At 33.2% G+C, this 21,143-nt stretch overlaps 1 protein-coding gene across 2 annotated transcripts in view; it reads left to right on the top strand.

The window, feature by feature from the left end:
• Positions 1 to 21,143, top strand: part of Ccser1 (coiled-coil serine rich protein 1) — a 1,227,237-nt gene that overhangs the window by 943,942 nt on the left and 262,152 nt on the right. The gene's annotated exons all lie outside the window — the stretch shown is intronic.

Below are 21,143 nucleotides of genomic sequence, written 5' to 3'. Positions count from 1 at the left end.
TATCAATTCTATCCAAATGCATATTTTCCATATATGTTTCAATGATTTTTAATGCCTTTCTTGCTTCAGGCGTTAACATGCGGGGTGAATTTGGATCTGATGGACCTTTTAGGATATCAAATAAAGGTCCCAACTCTCCTGTTGGTATACCTAAATAAGGCCTTATCCAATTTATGTCTCCTAATAACTTTTGAAAGTCATTAAGTGATTTGAGTTGATCTACTCGTATTTGAATTTTTGGTGGACGGACCATGGTTGAGGATAATAGAACTCCTAAATAATTAATTGGAAAATTTAATTGTACTTTATCTATTGCTATCTCTAGATTATAATTTTTTAATAAGTTTGTAAGTGTGGCATAACATTCTAGCAATGTGTTTTTATCTTTGTGTGCTAATAATACATCATCCATATAGTGAAATATTTGTAGTTCAGGATTTTGATTTCTAAGTGGCTGGATTACTTTGTTAACATAAATTTGACACATAGTTGGGCTGTTAGCCATCCCTTGAGGGAGTACTTTCCATTCATATCTCTGATCAGGACCTTCATGATTCAGTGCAGGGATAGTAAATGCAAAACGTGGACTATCCTCAGGATGAATTGGAATTGAAAAAAAACAATCTTTAATATCTATAACTAAAACATACCAGGTTTTTGGCAAAGCAGACAACTGAGGAATCCCTGATTGAGCAGGTCCCATAATAACCATCTCATTATTAATGGCTCTTAAATCTTGCAATAATCTCCATTTACCAGATTTCTTTTTGATGACAAAAATGGGAGTATTATGGGGAGATACAGAAGGTTGTATATGTCCTTCTGCTAATTGTTGTTTGACCAGGTCATGGGCTGCTTGTATCTTTTCTTTAGTCAGGGGCCACTGAGGAACCCATACTGGTCTTTCTGATTTCCAAGTAATTTTTATTGTCTCAGTGGCCCTTTCTGAAAATCCAACCCATGTCTGTCTGTTCCTTGATCTATTTGTATTGGTGCTGCTATACCTTGTTCTTGTTTTTCTAATCTTTTTCCTTTCCTAAAACCTTGTCTAGTCATAATAGTGGGTGCATTTTGGTTGATGTTATTTGTTAATGTCAAACCTAATTGATCTAGGACATCTCGTCCCCATAAATTTACAGGAAGATGATCCAATACATATGGCTGTATAGTTCCTTCACATCCTTCAGGATCCTTCCAATCTAATACCATTGCACTTCTATGGGGATTAGTCGCCACTCCTAGGCCTCGAAGCGTTTGAGTGGCTTGTTGTAATGGCCAATGTTTTGGCCATTCTTGACGAGAGATGATGCTAAGGTCTGCACCTGTATCCAGTAGCCCATTAAATTCATGTCCTTGAATATTTAGTTTTAGCATGGGGCGAGAATCTAAATTTAAAGAAAGCATAGCCCAATCTACACCTGTGGAGCCTAATCCCTTGGAACCTCTTTCTACAGTACGACTGGAAAATTTATCATGTAGGCTGGGTATTATTAGTAACTGTGCTATTCTATCTCCTGGTGAAATTACTGATATACCCTTTGGAGAACTGGCTATAATTTTTATTTCACCTTCATAATCGGGATCAATTACCCCAGGACTTATCATAAGTCCTTTTAGAGTAGAAGAGCTGCGTCCCAATAATAAGCCTACTGTTCCTTTGGGAAGAGGTCCTTTCACCCCTGTGGGAATGATTTGAACTCCCATCTCTGGAGTTAGTACTGCTCTGGCGGAGGCGCAGATGTCCAACCCTGCGCTCCCTCTGGTTTGTCTGATGAGGGATCTGATGGACAATGTGTCCTGGGCACTACCCTGATGGGGTTGCTGGGTTCCTCCAGTGCTCCGTATATTTGTGGTTTGGGGCCCCGGAGCATTGGGCCCCCCTGTCCATTTTTTGGCAATGGAGCCCGATGCCTTTCTCCACGATATCGTGGATAAACACCTGGTCCTTGTTCGTTTTTTGATAATGGAGTACCCTCTATGGTGGTTTGAGAACGGCATTCATTAGCCCAATGTCTCCCTCTACGGCATCGTGGGCAAATACCTGGTATTCTACTCCTTTGATACCTAGTTTTGTTAAACCCTCCTCCAATGGGGCAATTCCTTTTAAAATGTCCTGTTTGTTCACAATTGTAGCATGTTCTTGGCCTGGCATCTAAAGCCTGTTTTACTGCAGCTGCCACAATTTGCCCTTGTTCATTAATGTCTCTGGCATCTAAAGCCTGTTTTACTGCAGCTGCCACGACTTGCTCTTGTTCATTAATGTCTCTACATAATTTAATATATGTGTTTAAATCTTCATGTTTCCATGGTCTAATGATATCTCTGCACCAACAATTCGCTTGCTCATAAGCCAGGTGTTTTAGTAATGGCATTGCTTGTTCTGTATTCCCAAAAACTCTGGTAGCTGTTTGAATAAGCCTATCTACAAATTCAGCATAAGGTTCATTAGCTCCTTGTATTACCTTAGATAATTGACCTTGTAAACCTCCATGTCCTTGTAAAGTCTTCCATGCCTTAATTGCATCTGCAGCAATTTGTGCATATACGCCAGGATCATATGCAATTTGTTGCTGCTGATCCTCATAAGGTCCCTTTCCTAACAACATATCTAGATTTCTCTGAGGATAACCAGCTGCTGCATTTCACCTAGCCGTCTCCTTGCAAAATTCCTCATTGGCAACCTTCCATAACAGGTATTGTCCTCCATTTAGCACAGCTTTACACATATTAGCCCAATCTGCTGGCGTCATGTTCAAGTTGTTAATGGATTCGACCAAGCTTACAGTGAAGGGTGCTTGAGAACCATAGGTTGTTACAGCCTCTTTTAGCTGCTTCACTGTTTTGAAATTTAAAACTTGGTAAAATCGCTGCCCTCCTGCCTCAAATACAGGGCATGTTAATATTTGAGACCTTGTCTCAGGATCCCAACTATCAACTGCGGGGGTTGGGGGCCTCCCAGCATATGGAGGTGGCGCTGTTAGTTGGACACTTACGCCCTCTGGTGATAGAAAGGTGTTAGTAGCAGTCTCCTGTAGAGGTGGTGCTGTTGGTTGGACACTTACACCCTCTGGTGATAGAAAGGTGTTAGTAGCAGTCTCCTGTTGTAACTTTCCCCCTGATGGCTTTTTCTGTTTTACACTTTCTTTCTCTGTCTGACTAGCTTGAGAGGCCTTCTCTTTTACTTGAATCTTTTCCTCTGTCTGACTAACTTGAGAGACCTTCTCTTTTACTTGAATCATTATGTCTTCTCCTTCCTCTACCATTGTCTGAACTGAAGGCTTTGGACTAAGCAAACAAGATACGAATGTCCACAATGGCAATGTGCCAACTGGCAGAGTCCCTGGGCTTTTCTTTTCTATTCTTTTTAAATCTTCACCATGATGGTTCCATTATGATATATTTAACAACTCCTCCTTAAAAAGCCATGGGCTACATTTTTGTATTGTATCAACGTATGCCCTGATTGTTCTTGATTTTACTGAGATGCCTCCTTCCTCTAACAATTTACTTAACACTCTTTCAGTTTGTTTTTTACTAATTTCTGATCCCGTATTTCTACTATAATACAACCCAACAAGATAACTCCTAACAAAACTGAAACTGAGTGAAACAAAATTTCAGCTGCCAGCACACATGTTTTTAGAGGAGCTTACATGTAGCTTCTGGGAGTCAGAGCAAGCTAAAAGGACCCTGTCACCAATTATTGCTCCTCATCCAAGACATGCTAGCAAAGAAGTGAGTGGCCAATGCAGTTACACTTCCCCATAACTGCAAACTCCTATCCCTAAAGCTGTAGTGACTGCCAGGGCACTTTAAAGGGTGGAAACCTTTTTTTTTTTTTTTAACCACATTTTCAGTTTTATCTCCCACCCACCCAAACACCTACTATTTGAGAGACAAACAGTAAAGATTAGGACATTCAAAAGCAACCATATATACAGGGAAAATTAGAAAGTGACCATGCATTCCCAGAATGAGAATTCAGAAAAGATCTGATAAGAACTTAAGTTTATATCTCAGATTGGTCCTTGACACAAACAGTTTATAGAAATACAGATAATAACAAAACCTAGAAATTCCCGGGGAAGAAGAACAATCTGATTTCAAGATTTTCCACATTATTAGATTTAAATGTCCATTTCTGAACAACAACAACAACAAATCACGAGGCTTAAAAAGAAACAGGAGGGCCATAGTTGTGACTCATCAGTAGAGTGCTTACTTAGCATGCATGAGGCACTGGGTTCCATCCCTGGCACCACATTAAAAATAAATAAACAAATAAAGGTATTGTGTCCATCTACAACTAAAAAACTATTTTAAAAAGAAAGAAACAGAAAAGTATAGGCCATTCAAAGAAATAAATAAATAAACCAGCATAAACACTCCCTATGAAAGGCCTGATGATTGACTTACTAGACACAATTTTAAGTAACTGTTTTTCAAGTTATACAGCAACATTTGGAGATATTCAAGAAAATCCTATAAGAATAAACTGAAATATCAATAAAGAAATGGAAAACCTGAAAAACTCCTAAAAGCTAAAATTAAAAAAAATTAAATATTTGAAACTCAGAAGTGCAATAAATGAAATGAAAATTTCACTACAAGGATTTAAAAAAGAATCTGTGGAATTAAAAATAGGACAATGGATATTATTGAGCAAAAAGAAAACACACACATACAAGAACTGAAGAAAACTGAACATAAACTAAAGAACCATCAAGCAGATTAACATATGTATTGGGAAAGTCACAGAAAGAGAATCGAGAGGGGTAAGGCAGAGAAAATATTTGAAGGAATGATGGCTAAAATTTTCCTAAATTTGATAAAAGATGTGAATATAAACATTCAAGAAGTTCATTGAACTCCAACAAAGATAAACTCAAAGAGACCCACACTGAGACACATTGGAATAAATTTTTCAAAAGAATAAGAAAGAATCTTGAAAGCAGCAAGAAAGAAGTAATATATTACATATATGGGATCTGCAATAAGATTATCAGCAGTTTCTCATGTTTTGGAGGCCAAAGAACAATGGATGAATATATTCAAAGAACTAAAGACAGAAAAACAAAACAAAACAAAAAACCACCCTATCAACTGAGAAATTTTCATCTGGAAAAATATTTCCTCAAAAGTGTGAGACATTAAAACATTACCAAACAAAATCTGAGGTATTTCATTACCACTAAACCCATAATGTAAAGAAATATATGATGAAATGATAGGATGTAAAACAAATTGACAATTAAGTCAGAATTATATATGTATACACATACAATGTATTATTATGCAGCCTTAGGAAAAGAGTAAATTTTCTGGGGAATGAGACTGATCACATTATGTTATGTGCATGCATGAATATGGCATAATAAATCCGACTATTATGTATAATTACAATATACAATAAAAAAGAAAATAAGGAAGAAATTTTGACATGCTATGACCTAGATTCACCTTTTGGACATTATGTGAAAGTGAAAATAAACCAGTAACAAAGAACAAATAAAAGGTGCTTACACTGAATGTGATACTTAAGTAGTTAAATAGCAAGTAGAGTGGTGGTTTCTAGGGACTGAGAAGGAGGAGCTATTCTTTAATGGGAACAGATGATCAGTTCACAAGACGGAAGAAGGTTCTGGAGATGGATGGCCCTGGTGGTTGCATTCCATTTTGAATGTATTTAATACCACTAAACTCTGCAATCAAAAAAGTTCAAGATGGTAATTTTGTCAGTTATACTTTAGTACAATTTTTAAAAACTGAGCAAAATACAGGAAGTTTATATTTTTGAAATTTCTATAACTTTAATATGTTTGCCATCCAATTATTCTAAAAAATATTTCAAGATACTTTTATTTTTTTCTAATAATTTTAGTATCTGATTGCAAGTAGAATCTCATAGTATCTTTAGAACCTATTAAAGTAAAAAGAAAATTTAAGTTTTATTAGCCTTGTTATAAAACTAGATTTGGCTATATGAAAATTCTGAAAACAACCACAGGAAGAAAGATACAAAAGGAAATAATATTAATGTGATATTAATAGACATTGAATAATATTGATTCTTTTAACAAGTACTCTGTAAGTTCTTATGTACACAAACATCAGGGACACAGTTTTGGGGACCAGAGTGCCTGGGTTTGATGCCTACCCTCTACTATTTACTGTTACAACTAAGTTTCTTCCTCCAAAAAGGAGGATTTAATAAAAAATATTTAACTTACAGGATTCCAATGGCCATAGAATATATTAGAAGTACAGCAGTGTTTCACAAGTTAGACCTACGTAAGAGTCTACTATTATTATTATTACTGAGTGAATGTAGTAGTCAGTAGGGTTTTTTCCAAAGTTCAAGTGTCTGTCAACCTTGCAGGATGATCAACTACTTTTAGCATTCCAGGAGCAAATCCCTCACTCACAGGCAAACTCACAAAAACTGAGTTTATGTGACTGATGTATAAATTCAAGTTTCTGATTTAATCATTTTTTGTTAGAACACTAACTGAATTAGGAAAGCAGCTGATTTATTCAAATATGTCTTCTTGTAGGTAACATAGAGAAAGCCATCTTAGAGTATAATAGGCCTAAAGTGCATGTTGATTAAGGACTCAGTTGTTTGATTTTCATTTTAAGGAGAATTATGCTAAAAGTAAACCTGCAAGACAGTGACATCAAAACCGAAGACCCTGTCCCTGGGAGGATTTCATGTCTTTCACAATGCTGTGCTTCCTGGACTAAAAAATAAACTCCCTTCTGTCACATTTTTGCTTTAAGTGTTTTTATATAGTCAATCATGACATAGTCCTAAAGGCCTAGAAATCATCCTGTCACTTTATGGAGACTTTTCATTATTTCAGTCTATTTATATATTTTAAGAGTAAAACTTTTCCCCACTCTTTTCAAGTTCATATGTGGCTAGAAAGTATCACAGTAGCCCCCAAACATTAACACTGTTTACCTTAGATAAAGCAGAAAATGACATCATAAGTATAAATTTGCAACACAAAGAGTTATTAGCATGTAATTGGAAATGCTGGAAAAATAATTAAATTTTCACTAACTTTTGTACTATCTTAATAAATTTTGGCATGTTCTTAAATATCCCACTGATAAAGTGAAATTCACATGGTACACTTCAATGTTTGCTTTATTTATCAAAAAGAAAATTCAGCCAATTATTAATCCTAAATTTTTTAGCATCAAGCTGGGCTCAACATGAAAAATAGATTTTAATATTCACATTTTAATTTGCATACCTCATTGAAATACACACATGCATACACACAAATGTTTCTGCATGCCTAGAATCATGTTCCAATGTAAAGCAGACCGTGAAGCAGGCTTTTTATCACACAGTGTTTAAATGACCTTCTAAAATTAAGCAAGTAATTTTTTTTTCAAAAAAAGGATCTTACTAAGAATAAAAAAGACAAATGGTACATAATCAAAATAAACTTTTTTGTGTTGTGACTTCACCGTATACTTAAATTTAGGTTTTTGTATTTGCAAAGAAACAATTCAGCTTATTCTGAATTAGAATGATTCACCTTAGTACTAAAATCCCACTGTAGAAAAGCACATGCAAGTGCTTTTATAGGCGCTGCCAGTGAGCCAGCCAGGAGACCAGAAGAAAAATATTTAATGTTAACCTTAAGATCAAAATACGTCTTCCTTATTGCACTATAACTTTACTCGGAGAATTATTTGTAGAAAGAAAAGATTTATTTCAATATTTAAGCATTTAACTGGAGGCTGTTTAGGATTAATGATTTTGCCTTAGTAAGACATCATTTTCCAAAAGAGAAAAAAGAAATTGGTGAGATTTTCAGTGGAATGTGAAATACGACACACAATATTTTTATATAAACATCAGTTATCACTTTATGCATTTTATGCAAACAAATGCAGTGATTATTCAATTAATTTTACTACTGTAGATGTCACTAATTCAGAATTTGTGCTCATTTAGAATCAGCTGAGTAGAAATATATTTTATTACAATGTGAAAAGGTAGACCATACAAAAAATAATAAAACACACAAAATTACATGACATTACGTTTGACAACTTTGGGTAGCTAATATTTTGTTCACAATAAGATATAATAGGATGCAGTTTAAAAAAAAAAGTCAGCAATATCTCCAGACAGTATTGTTGATAAGGCATAACCTCCCGAGGGGAACTGTGTGGTTCCCAATTCTGTGTCCCCTGAGTTAAGCAAAGTCTTTTTACGTGATACATGAAAACACATTGTACACATTATCAGATAAACTGAATTAACGTCAATATTAATAAGAGCTTGCATATGTAGAACATTTTAGTTTTTTAAAAATTGGTCTCACTTATTTCAATATTTGACTAATGGTCATAGAAATCCTGTGACAAAGCAGGTGTTATTATCTTTGTGGTTAGGGTAAGGTTATTAAAGCTCAAAGAGATTGTGATAATTGAGGACCACATACAAATAATTAACTGTAGATATAAGTGACTGACCTCGGATTTATCCATTGACATGTATTACATGTCAGGGCCTGCACTTCTGCACAGAAATAAAACCATTGTGCTTATTTATACAGTCTTACTAAATACTGAACAAATAATTTAAGTACTTTACAAGCACTATTCATTTAATTAATTTACAAGTGAAAACTTAAGCAAGAATGTAACTAGCCAAAGGTCACCAACATAGCACAGGTAGAGTCAGCAGAACTGATGTGTTGTAACACAATACTTCTCTCCTTCATTCCATAAGACATGAAATAAGAACCTTTTTAAAACCATAACTTAAAATGGTTTTAGATTATGAAAATAATTTGCAAATACAATCTAAATTAAACCTGCTACAAAAACAATTATACATAATGAGAGAGAGGTTTGGGAAAATAAAGAAAAAAGCATTTTTAAAGAAATAATAAAAAATATGGAGTTAAAATAGCATTATTAAAAAAATAGTCTAGATGGAAGCAAGTTTCCAAAGTATCATGAGAGAAATGATATGCTCTGTGTGATTGTCAGAGTAAAGACACACATTTGAGCTACCTGGCAAATCAATTGCTATGTTCTTTTCTTTGAAAACAAAAATATCAGTTTTTTTTGTTTTAATTAAATAGTTTAGATGAAATGGGATGGATATTTGCTCTCACAGCATTTATGTGGGCCCATTTTCCGATATTAATTTTCCTGACAGTCTTAAAAGAAGCTGTGATATTTTTGAAAGATTTGAGCTTTACAAACTTGAAGAAGACCTTGATATTCTTACAGAAGAGAATTTTTTCAACTTAGAAGCATTTGGAAAAGGAAGAAGTTGCAAAAAAGAATAAAAACAAAGAACTTCACCAAATTCTACTAAGGTTTGAATTACATCATGGCCAAGGACTCTCTATAATCATAGACACTTCACAGGACTTCAAGTCTAGTGGTTTTTCAAACATTAGAACTGATTATTTGGGAAGTTTCTTCAAATCCTGATGGCTAGGACACATCCCATACCAATTAAGTCCAAATGATAGGAGGTGGTATGTAGGCATGAGTATTTTTTTTTTTTAATTTTTCAGAGGATTCCAAAATACAAGTAAGGATAGATAAATGTTCAAATATGTTTATACTTTCACATATATTATTATGTGTTAGAGTCACAGGAGCATAAACTTCCAAATTAATACAATTCATAGCAGAATTAACTTCTAGGGTTGATGTGGATATACAGCCTGGTACTTATGACCTCAGATCCTATATGCTATTACTTTTAATAGCTCACCTGGGTGAGCTTACATTGTCACTTTAAAAATAATAGCACACTCTATAAGCTTAAGGGGCATGAAAAATATGCAATAGAGTGCTGAGGAGAAAAAAATCACTAATTATCCAACAGTATCCCCCACTGTTTCCTCATCACTTCCCCAGGATACACGTGCACCCTCATCCTTGGGCACTGAAAGAGGAGTAAAAGGTCCTCAGTAGTACTTTCTACCTCACTGGAATTAATCATGTAAGTAATAACAACTATTTTATAGGTGTTGTGCTAGATCTTACATTAATCCTCTTAACTAGTCCATAAGGGGAGAAATACTGGTATCCCCTGTGTAGATGAAACAAGTGAGCCTCAGAGAGACTGTTGGCAGAGGCAGAATTCTGCTCAGTATGGTTCCAAATATGGGGTCTAAACTATTATACTAGGAAAATTATTTCTTGTTAAAAACCAATTTTCGAAAGTGCTGTTTCGCCAAGTTCTACTTAGATTTGAGTTATCTTATGGCAGAAGACTCCGTATGGTCATAAACACTTCACAGGACTTCTAGTCTAGTGGTTGTCAAACATTAGAACTGAATACTTGGGAAGTTTTTTTCAAATCCTGATGGCTAGGGCATACCCCTTTCCAATTACGTCAAAATAACAGGAGGTGGTATGTAGGTGTGAGTATTTTCTTTTTTTTTTTTAATTTTCCAGATGATTCCAATCTATAATCATGTTTTGAAAGCCAGTTTTCTAGAAGCCTTGTCCTTCCTTCCACAATTGTTCTTATAGTCTTTTTACTGCACCAATGTGAGTTTAGAGTCTTTACCCCATACAACTAACTGATAGTAGCTTAGACTGTCAATAAATTTCTTATCTTAGGTTAATTCAAAATCTGGTACTGTTCTAATCCATCTTTTGTTGCTTAGCCTGTCTTATTTGGGATAATAAGTCAATTTATAGTACATGAGTTTTCTCTTCTCTAAAATAATATATTTATTTCTCTTAACTGTGTCTCTTTTGACATGATTTTATGTTTCCACATTATCCCACTAATTTTCTTTTGAGTAAACTAGTTATTAGTATGAAATATTGGAAATAATTTAGATTTTGGAGTCATAATCCCCTGAAATTCCATACTACTGCTGTCTAATCTTGTGAACTTGAATAAAGCTGTTAAATTTTCTCAGTTTCCTCTCTTCCACAAGTAATACTACCTCATTTATGATGACTGTAACTATTAAATGAGATAAACAGAATATGAGTAAGACTTTTGAAAGGTCTAAGCACTGAAAATTCTAGTGTTTCATTGTTGCTTACTCCACCCCTTACAAATATAATTCAAATCAAAATGATACTAAGCCAGACAATGACAGAAAAGAAATCCAATTAAGTTATAGTCTTTTTCTCCATTGATGATAATGATGATTTTTGAAATTTTAAAAAGCAAGAATATAATATTTAAAATGTATATGGCCTTTTTTGTACCTTTATCTTGCCTATGCCCCCCAAATATGATTAATATGCTCCTGTGTGATATTGCAATAAATAGTCCTAATGTAAATGTGTATGGTAGACTTGAGAGCAGGATGGGTTTGTAAGACTTCGTGCAAGTTGTTTGTTTCAACTCTTACTTAAGCTTCTTTTCATAAGCTGTAAAATGAAGGTAATATTTGCCTCAGAGAATTATTGGGAAGATTAAAATAAATATTATAAAAATGTGATTTTATTGTAAATGATCAAAACTCACAGAGTATGGTGGTTAAGAACATGGATCTGATGTTGAACTATTTGGGTTCAAATCTCAAATTGTAGTTTGTGGCTCTGAGGAAACTTTGGCAAATTATTTAATATCTTTCTGTGTATTTCCTTACTGGAAGATAGGGATGCAAAATATATATATATAGTAAGTGTGTTGTGAGTTTAAAATAATTCTCTTAATGTAGTTATTGAAAAATAATTATCTCAATGAATGGTAACACCTATCTTTATTATTACATTATAACAGTTTTTAGTGGACACGCAGACGTCTGGCACTTGGTAGGCATTCAAGGTATGGCAGCATATATTGCTTTTTAGGGGAGGGTGCCCATAGTTGAACACATAACTAAAATATCAAATAGTAGCTGTGGATTTTAAGTGCTTAAGAAGATAAGTTGAATGAATGAGTGAATGGATGTAAAAGTGTGTAACTTTCCTCAACTAAAGTTTACTTTTTTTCCGTATTGGTATTATTTCATAGTGCTAATGAGTATAACATGAAACCATGTTTGTATTTCATTCTCACTCCAAATTTCAAACTAAATTCCAATTGAATTACAAAGTTTTAAAAAATTAGAAATCTCCTTACTCTCTTTTTATGAGTATCTAGCCACACTTGAAGTATTCTTACTATGCCTGAATAAGGACAATACTGTGGGGCAAAATTTTCAAAAACATTTCTAAACTCACTGAAAATTATAGAAGAGTATGATAATTAAATTTTAATCTTTATGATTTAAGGTTGAGGCTCTAACCACATGAAAAAAAATTCACTTAATTGCTCATCTTAACTCAGTTTAGCATAGTCCAAATCCCTTTACCATCAAACTCACTCTACTATTAACTCATGAACTTTCCCCAACTCATTTGATTATTCTGGATCTTAGTGTCATTATCTGAAAAATGGGGGTAATATTATCTAGCTTATGGGGATTTTTTAAGAAGCAAATGAAGTTGCAAATGTGAAAATGTCCTGAAATATACATGCATACATGATAAACAATGTGAGAATTACTGCATGTCTAAGCATATCCTAGACAAAAGGTAGTTAAAGTGGCTTTGTCCAATGTTTAAAGAATAGCCTCAATAAACTTGATTGAACATTATGATAGTGACTGTTTTAGAACGCTTATTTGCTACAAATATAACTAATACGAGAAAAAAAACTATCTGCATCTCCTCCTTGTTATGGGTCAGAAGAGGTTAATTTTAATTATGACACTCTGCCCTTAAGTTTTTATAGCCTACTGCCAATTTTAAAAATTCAAGTATATTCATTTTGCTTCATCTGCCTACAGTACAATCTCAAACTATTGATTTTCCTAAATATATATATCACTTGAATGTTATATTATAAAATGAGCACACAGACTGCAAATTCAGAGGACACTGAGTTCTGTAAAATAACTGACCCACATTTTTATAGCTATTACCCTAACGCACATCTCTGGCAGAGTCTTTTAGCTATCTAAGTCTAAATTTGCTTCTACTTTCTACTTTATAAGCCAAGATGACATTTGATATATATTGGAACAGTGTTAAATATTATGCATTAGAAGATTTGAAAGCTCATATCCATAAAAAGAAAGTAGAAGATCTAGTGTAGTTTAGTCTGAAAAGCAAAGTCTGATAGAAAAATAATGATGATAATCATTAAAATTGTAAAACCTTTCTAAAATAAACACTGGAAGAATTCTCCTGGTTCAATTATTGGAAAATTCTAGAAATGAAAACTCCCCACCTTTTTTTTTTAACCTTCACCTTAGTATGTATAAAATTGGAGCATGGTGATATATATTTTAAAATCTATATTGTTAAAATAAAATGAAAACTTGATATTCCTTTTAATGTCATCCATTTCACAAGGATGTTGCTTATTTCCAATGAAGAATACATAGACGTGTGTGTGTGAGTGTGTGTGTGTGTGTATTAGCATGGACAAATGAGGAAAAGAGGGAAATAATTACACTACCATGTACCATAACCATAAATATGCTCCCTGCTGCCTTAACAAACCGCCAGGATGAAAAACTAATGATGGGTGAGCTAGAGTGTCTGGTAATTTTCCTAAAGCACATTTATATTGCATTTAAAGAACGTCTTCCTCAGGAGAGCACAAATTATTTTTTATTACCCAAGAACTGTAAAAAAAAGAAGTGCTGTTCTTTCTTTTCTTCTTCTTTTTTTTTTGAGAATTTAAATGCCTCCTGCAGTTTTATCATTTTAAAACATAATGAGTAAAGAATAGTAGATTGCACAATAAATACATCATTGTAGTTAACATTGGATATAAAGTTTGTCATCTTTCTACTTTCTAACATTTTAAAGGTATATGACTTTTTTTTTAGTAATAAGTGACTATGCCTTATTGCTTACGTAGAGTAATTCCAAACTAGTTTGTCCTTTAATGAATAGAGCATTTTCTGAAAAGAATTGTGCCACTGTTCTCTAATGCTTAAAATTTCCTTTATTCCTTTATGCAATCCTGAATTTTTTCCCCATGAAACACTCTTAGTAAAATCGTGAGACCTATATCTTATTAACAGGATGATTATTAAAATTATATCATTGTTTGTTAAGGAGAATACTGAAAAGATTGTTCACTAGTTTAGCTACTATCCACATGATTGTGGCTATGGAAAATAAAGTCTGATTATGACTAAGCTATTGAATATATTATTGAAATTTTTACTTAAAAACTGATTTGAAAATTAAAATTAACTTATTAAATTAACTGTGATTTATACAATCACAAAATATACTAATATGTACAAAAACCCTACCATCACAAGGGTTGAGGTACTATGAATTAAGGGAAATTTCCAGGTAACTTAAAATTATCATACAAGTATTGGAAAATCAATTTTGATCAAATATATCCCCACAATAACTTATACTGATGTTAAAAAATAAGGGAACTAAGATTTGGAGACTGAGGCAGAAGGATTACAAATTCAAAGTGGCCTCAGCAATTTAGTAAGGTCCTAAGCAACTTACTGAGATCCTGATTCCAAATAAAAGCTAAAAAGAGCTGGGGACCAGGCTCAGTGGTTAAGTGCTCCTAGATTCAGTGATGGTACCACAGGGGGAAAAAAAGGAACCAAATCATTGAGCAAAGTTAACACTTGTTTGATCATTCCAGAGCATTGGGGTTCTCCACTTAATCTACTTACTAGGTTGATTGAATGCCACAATTCCTCTGTAAGGTAACCACACTGAAGGCAATAAGCCCACCTCTCCCTGTTGGTTTGCTTATGTCTGTCTCTTGAGTTCTTTCCCCATATGTGTTTATTCTAGTTTTAATTGTTATTTTAAATATTATTGTTATTAGGTAAACTAGCTTCTTAATATTAGATATACATCAAATAAGCAAGTAAAAAGAAAAAACAAAGTCAAGTCAAATGTTTTAGAAAGTATTGAAAACATGGAAAATTGGGGCAAAATAATTAAATGCATATAAAGAATCAATATCCACATTGCTTTTCAAGGAAATTAAAGCTATAGGACCTCTTTAACTTAAACTGGAATTTGAGGGAGGTATATTACTCTGTCACTATGCAAGAAAGAGGAAAGAGTCATGAAGAAAGCCCTCGCTCAGAAAAGCTCTCAGTCCCATGTTAAAATATAGATGAAGGAAAGTGCTTCTATGTATTTTAAATTAAAATGTTTTAACATATGGAAATGCAGGTTTATGATGCCTGATTTTATAGTCTTTCTCTAGTGGCTGGCTGGTTCTCATCTTGTCAAATGAGAGGGCACTGATTTAATGTATTTTATGTAATGTTATAACCTGAAGAAAGTTTATTCTTTGGCCATGAAATAGTGCAATGATACGACTTTTTTTTGTACTACTACTTATGGACCATTTCCCACATTTCTCTCAAGCTTCTGAATATTTTGGATACCAGAGTCTTGATAATCAGAGTATTACTGCATCCTCAATATATGAACTTAATCAGATAGAGTCAAATTTAGCCTCTCAAAACAAACTTTGCAGAATGATCTCCCTCCTCTCTACCTGCAACAATCTATAGATTTCCCCATTTCCTATTTTATTTAACAACCCATTTGAATGTTATTTAGAAAGTGATAGATAAATTTAAAGAGCAGGTAAAGGTAAGCTTACAAAAAAAGCTAAGGGTCAAGCAAAGGTTTTGGAATTCTACCATTCCTAGTGAGTCACTAAAGGTTTTTGGAGTGCCTTTGTATATGTCAGGTATGTTTTTAGAAGGACAAATCTCTCTCTCTCGCTCTCTCTTTCTCTCTCTCTCTCTCGCTCTCTCTCTCTCTCTCTATATATATATATATATACACACACACACACACACCCCTATATATGTGTGTTAATCAGGTTGTATGTATGTATATATACACATACGCACATACACAAACACACAAACACACATATATATGTGCGTGTATTTAATTTTGCGGAAAAATAAGTTTCAAGTGAATGTTTATTTGTTTCTACAAAAAACATAAAACCTCAATAGATTGTCCTCAGCATTAACTTATTTTCCCTCCTAGTGTAGTGTGAAGAACACTGACATTTAATGGACTTTAATTTCTATTGATACTAAATGAACTCAGAACCAGAGAAGAGAAATCTGAAATAATTAGAGGGATGCATGTCAAGTCTTTCAGGCCCTCATATTTATACACAGTGCATGCTGCTTCTTATTGTTGCAAATGTCAACCTTCTCCTTGATAAGTGTCTGTTGGGAAATGGTTAGCTCCATTTCAAAGGGATATAATAAAAGAAAAGGGCTTAGGGCAATATTTAAGCAATGAAAGAAACACAGGACATTTATGACTAGCTAGGAGAAACTGATTGCCTTTGGCTGTGCCTTGGGAAATCCCCAGGAAATAGAGTAAGTTGTGATTACTAGTATAAGTTAAAATGATCTAAAGTACGAGGAGGAATTTATATTTTCCTTATGGGTGATACTGCATTTCAATTCTCAGTGTACCATCAGAGTTCCTTCCCTCTTTCGGGGTTTCTTACTGAGGAAATAGAGGAAGGTGTGTTTTAAAAAATTGCAGAAGAATCATCATTTTGAAGAGGCTATTTCAGAAAAGAAAAAAGAATTTAAAACTAAGTTCATGTAAGAAAATTTATATATTTTTACATAGCTCAATTATATAGATCTCATAAAACTATCACTGTTCAAAATTAATGATATGAAAATCTGTATGAGAATGTTAAAATATTTGTAGTGAATTTTCATTTTCTATGTGTGTGATTATGCTAAATACCATTAGAGGCAGATAAAAAAGGGTATGCTTTCAATTTTATTCACTTCATTGTGAGCTTTTTTTCTGAATAGAAATAGAAGTAGTTAGACATAACAGCATTATTGGGGGCTAAAAAGATGTGATTCATCTTTATTCTTACAAGTTTTTGTTTCTGCGTTTCTATGAGGCTGTTGAAAAAAATAAAGAAAAGTATCCATGTTATATATTTTTTTCTTTATTCATCTCATTTTCCCCCCTTTCTGGTAGTTAAGAGATCTAATACCAAATCCTACTCACTATATCATCTCAAGTATTACTACAGTACCTTTAAACATGGTGAAGGAATTATTGTTGAAATGAGCTCTGAAATGCTAACAGTAGAAATTCAGCCTGATTAAAACTATTTTGGGTCTTATAAAGATAATGTGTTGAGTACAAAAGATGCAGTCTATTTAAAGGAACTTTGCCTTGCAAGTTCTGTGTACTGCCTGGTCTGATTAATGAGCAAGTGACTTTATCAATGTATGTCAACTAAGGTGGCAAATGAAGGCCATGCCTTAGGCAGGTCTATGTCTCAACAGGGACTTCAAGAGAAATAATATTTTGATGTGTTTTATTTTAAAGATTAAAATAAATATCAAAGCAATAATATAAATAAGCACAAAATTAGTAGTCATTTCTTATGTAACCCAGGTAACTAAAATACCCACACTCAAGTAGTTTTTGATGGCAAGAAATTGGAAATTATTTTACAAATTATATGATTCTTGAATTATTAACCCATGTATCTTAATTAGCTTTGAAGAGACTTCTGGGTGGAATATAAACTTGAAACATTATTCTTATAAGTTTGAATATAAATTGTACCAAAGAGCATGAAAGAACATAAGAATATCAATATACTTATCATAAATGTCTTGTTATTATTTAAAGTCATATCATTCTACAACCTCTAAAATAGTGATATTAACTATATTAACTAAATCCTACTATGCATGTGTGAGTGCGCGCGTGCATGCACACACACACACACACACAAACACACACATAACACACATCATGAAGGTACTAAGGCCAAGTATTCCTTTTATTCATGAGTAATCATTTCAGACGTCAATTACTTTTCTCAATGCTTAAACAATCTTAAACAACTATATTTTTGAACTACTAAATGTTTTTTTAAACTACTTCACTGTCAAGAGAATTTTAGCTTTACGAGGGTTTAATGTAATGTAATTAAAACTCTAATTTTCTAACACTTTCATGCTCCTCTTTGGTTCTAATTATGTAATTTTTAACAAAAGATAGCCCTTTAATCTCTTATCTACAAGACTGAGATTCAAAAGAAAAAGTAAACAAAATCCCTTGAAAACTTGAAGTTCTTTTATGAACTATTTGGTGGCCAAATCTGACTTGATCTGAATTGACAAGAAGTTGTTTACAGTTTTTTAATCATAATGGGGTTATATTTTTGCTCTAGAAATGTTAATGTCTGATTATTTCCACTCTACATTTAGCTAGGGGTATTATTTTGTAAATTCTAAATACTTCTGAAATCTGAAAAACACTTGGCCCAAAGGCTTTTGGATATTTGGATTTAGAAATTTTCTTATATTAATATTTATATTCCATGTAAAGCATTGTTTGCTTGTATGTGTGCCTCAAGACAGTGAATGGGTGCTCATTTAAAAATCATGGTTGAGATTTTATTTTAATGTTTTTCCCAGGTAAAAAAAATTATCCCTACCAGACTGTACATTCTTCTTTTCTATATTTGTATTCTGAGCTATGCCTAAAACATATTTTTATGAAATGCTTCCAGAGGATTAAGAAGGTATTAAGGAGTTTTGTCATTTTTTTTGTGTGTGTGTATGTGTGTATGTATGTGTGTGTGTGTGTGTATGTGTGTGTGTGTGTGTGTGTGTGTGAGAGAGAGAGAGAGAGAGAGAGAGAGAGAGAGAGAGAGAGAGATTATTACCTTCTTTCTTGGATCTCTGGTTTTCATATTTGTTTTGCTCCAGAATCTTGGGTTAATTTTTGGTATTGTTTACAACTAAGATAGTTTAAAAACAAAAATACCACATGCACATAATTCCCAGAATAGCTTCTCATTTTGTGGTTCTGTCCTTGTATTCAGGTGATCTAAAGGCTGAGCATCTGGTAGGTAAGCTCCAGGACCTTAGGAGCCCAAGGTACTCAGCTCTATGTCTGTCAATGCCATGTCCTGGTTTTGTAGCCAAGGAAATATATTTTGATACTTCATCTTTCCCATTTGTGAGAATTGGAATGACATTATATCATATGGAGATAATGGCATATGCTAATATAGTAATACATAAGAAATAAGCTCCCAGAGTACTGTAAAGCACTGTGAAGTTATTATTTAAATAAGGATAATGATACCAAAGAACTATACTATTTTTGTTTAAAATATATATGTAAAGGAAAACAACTCTATTGGTAGAATACTCCTCTGCTGAATTTATTAAGCCCCTGCAATTGATACTGTCTTGTTCTTTACCATGGTTGAATGATCCAGTTCCATGCCTTAGTTTGGATACATTAATACAATATATAATACTAAATTTTGTTTCAATTGACACTTTCAAATTATAGATGGGTTTTTAAAAATCAACTGTTTAGAAATAAAATAATTTAGGGAAAAAAAACCCATGAATAACCTGGAGAAAGTAGGATTAGTCATCACATCTCCTTTAAGTATCTTCTTAACTTGTTATGTTAAGCAGTTTCTCAAGCACAATTATTTTTCTAACAATAATTAATCTCCTTTTGGTAATGTCTCCTTTAGGTAAATCCACAAGAGTTCAATAGAAATCCTGACCAAGAAAAACTTGGCTTTAAATTTTTATATAACGTCTCCAATCAATTTAATGCAGTTCACTTGGAAAAAAGTCATATTTGCTCCCCTTTATTCTTAACTGACGTAAATGTATTAGTTTATAAAGTCTGTATCCAATAAGTGAACATTTTGGAAATGGAAATTTCAGTTTCTATAGTGCTATGTGGATGACATTTTTAATCGCAAAACATTCCACCGATATAAACATAAAACTAAATTAAATCATTTTGAAAGTGTAATGAAAAACACAAATACAAAGCAACTACCTGTACAGGGCACAGTCAAAAAGAATCTTAATTAATGCAGAAATAGGTAACTGGAAGGGAGAATTGTGATATGGGGAGAAATCTGGAGGATCTAGATCATGAGACATTTGTTTTTATAGTTTAGGAAAAAGTATCATGCATAAAATTGTTTGGAGACCTTATATAAAAATTTAAAGCCAAGTTTTTCTTTGTCATATTTCTATTGAGCTCTGTGGGTTTACCTAATTGTGAATTATCCTAAACTGGAAGTTTAGAAATTAGGAGACTGACTAGCTTCTCTCAGGGCTTTATAAAGATATTACATTCCCATGTTTTACATTTTACTACAGTAGCAAGTTTGTTTCTGGTTTATTTCAGGAATGAACTTTTTATCTTTCTCTAGTAAAATCTCTAATAAATATGAGTCCTAACAGACTTCAGGCCTTGGAAATAATTTTTAGTAACTATCAGTGTATTCAAAATTCCATCTTGTATTGTTCAATATTGTTGCAGATGAGTGACTGATGGGTATGGTACTAATAAATATTCTATCCAGTGCTTCTGTGGCAAGTTTTTGGAATATTATGATTTCTGTCAAGTGGAGGTGGCAAATCTTTGATCGAATTTCCTCACAAAATTGCTGTGTAAAGTAAAATTTATTTAAGCTTTTCCCAGGCAAATCCCAATTGAATATACTCAAAAGGACATGCCTCTCCCCAAACCCATCAGAGATACAAACATACTCTTGGACAAAGGAAAATTAAATAAGACATTTATATGTCCTATTTCCTTTTTACTATCCCTTATCAGAAGCAAAATTCATTAAATTCCAGCAAGAGGGATCATGTGACAGAACTACTTAATTAGTCTGAAAAACTTGTATTATTTTGTAACTGATTCTAAACTGAGTCTAACGTTACTTGACCAATCTTAAAAGACCTTTTCACCAGCAAAATGGGAATAAATAAGTAAAAGTAAAAAATAGTAACTAACTCAGAGACTGTTGTGGGAACTTGTGGAGATAATGTTTTTCTTGTGCTGAGCATAGGGACTCTACATAGAAAATATTTAATAAATACTACTCTTTTTCGAAAAGTATTTCTTTTGTGAATTATATTTACAATGAACTATTGATTTTTACAGAGCTTTTTATTTACTTACTATGTGAAAACACCTCTTAGAGTTATAGTAATAACATAATTTTGTGTTGTAGATCAGTGGTAGCAATGAAAACATACAACTTAATTTGCAATGTGTGTTTGTAAAGAACATTGTTAACAAGAGGGATAATGCAAGTACTCATT

This window comes from Marmota monax, unplaced genomic scaffold (assembly GCF_021218885.2).
Source record: "Marmota monax isolate L192 unplaced genomic scaffold, Marmota_monax_Labrador192_F-V1.1 WCK01_AAM20220418_F8-fsc00002, whole genome shotgun sequence".
Taxonomy (NCBI): domain Eukaryota; kingdom Metazoa; phylum Chordata; class Mammalia; order Rodentia; family Sciuridae; genus Marmota; species Marmota monax.
The sequence above is the reverse complement of the archived record's forward strand: the minus strand, read 5'-3'. Positions and strand labels throughout refer to the sequence as shown.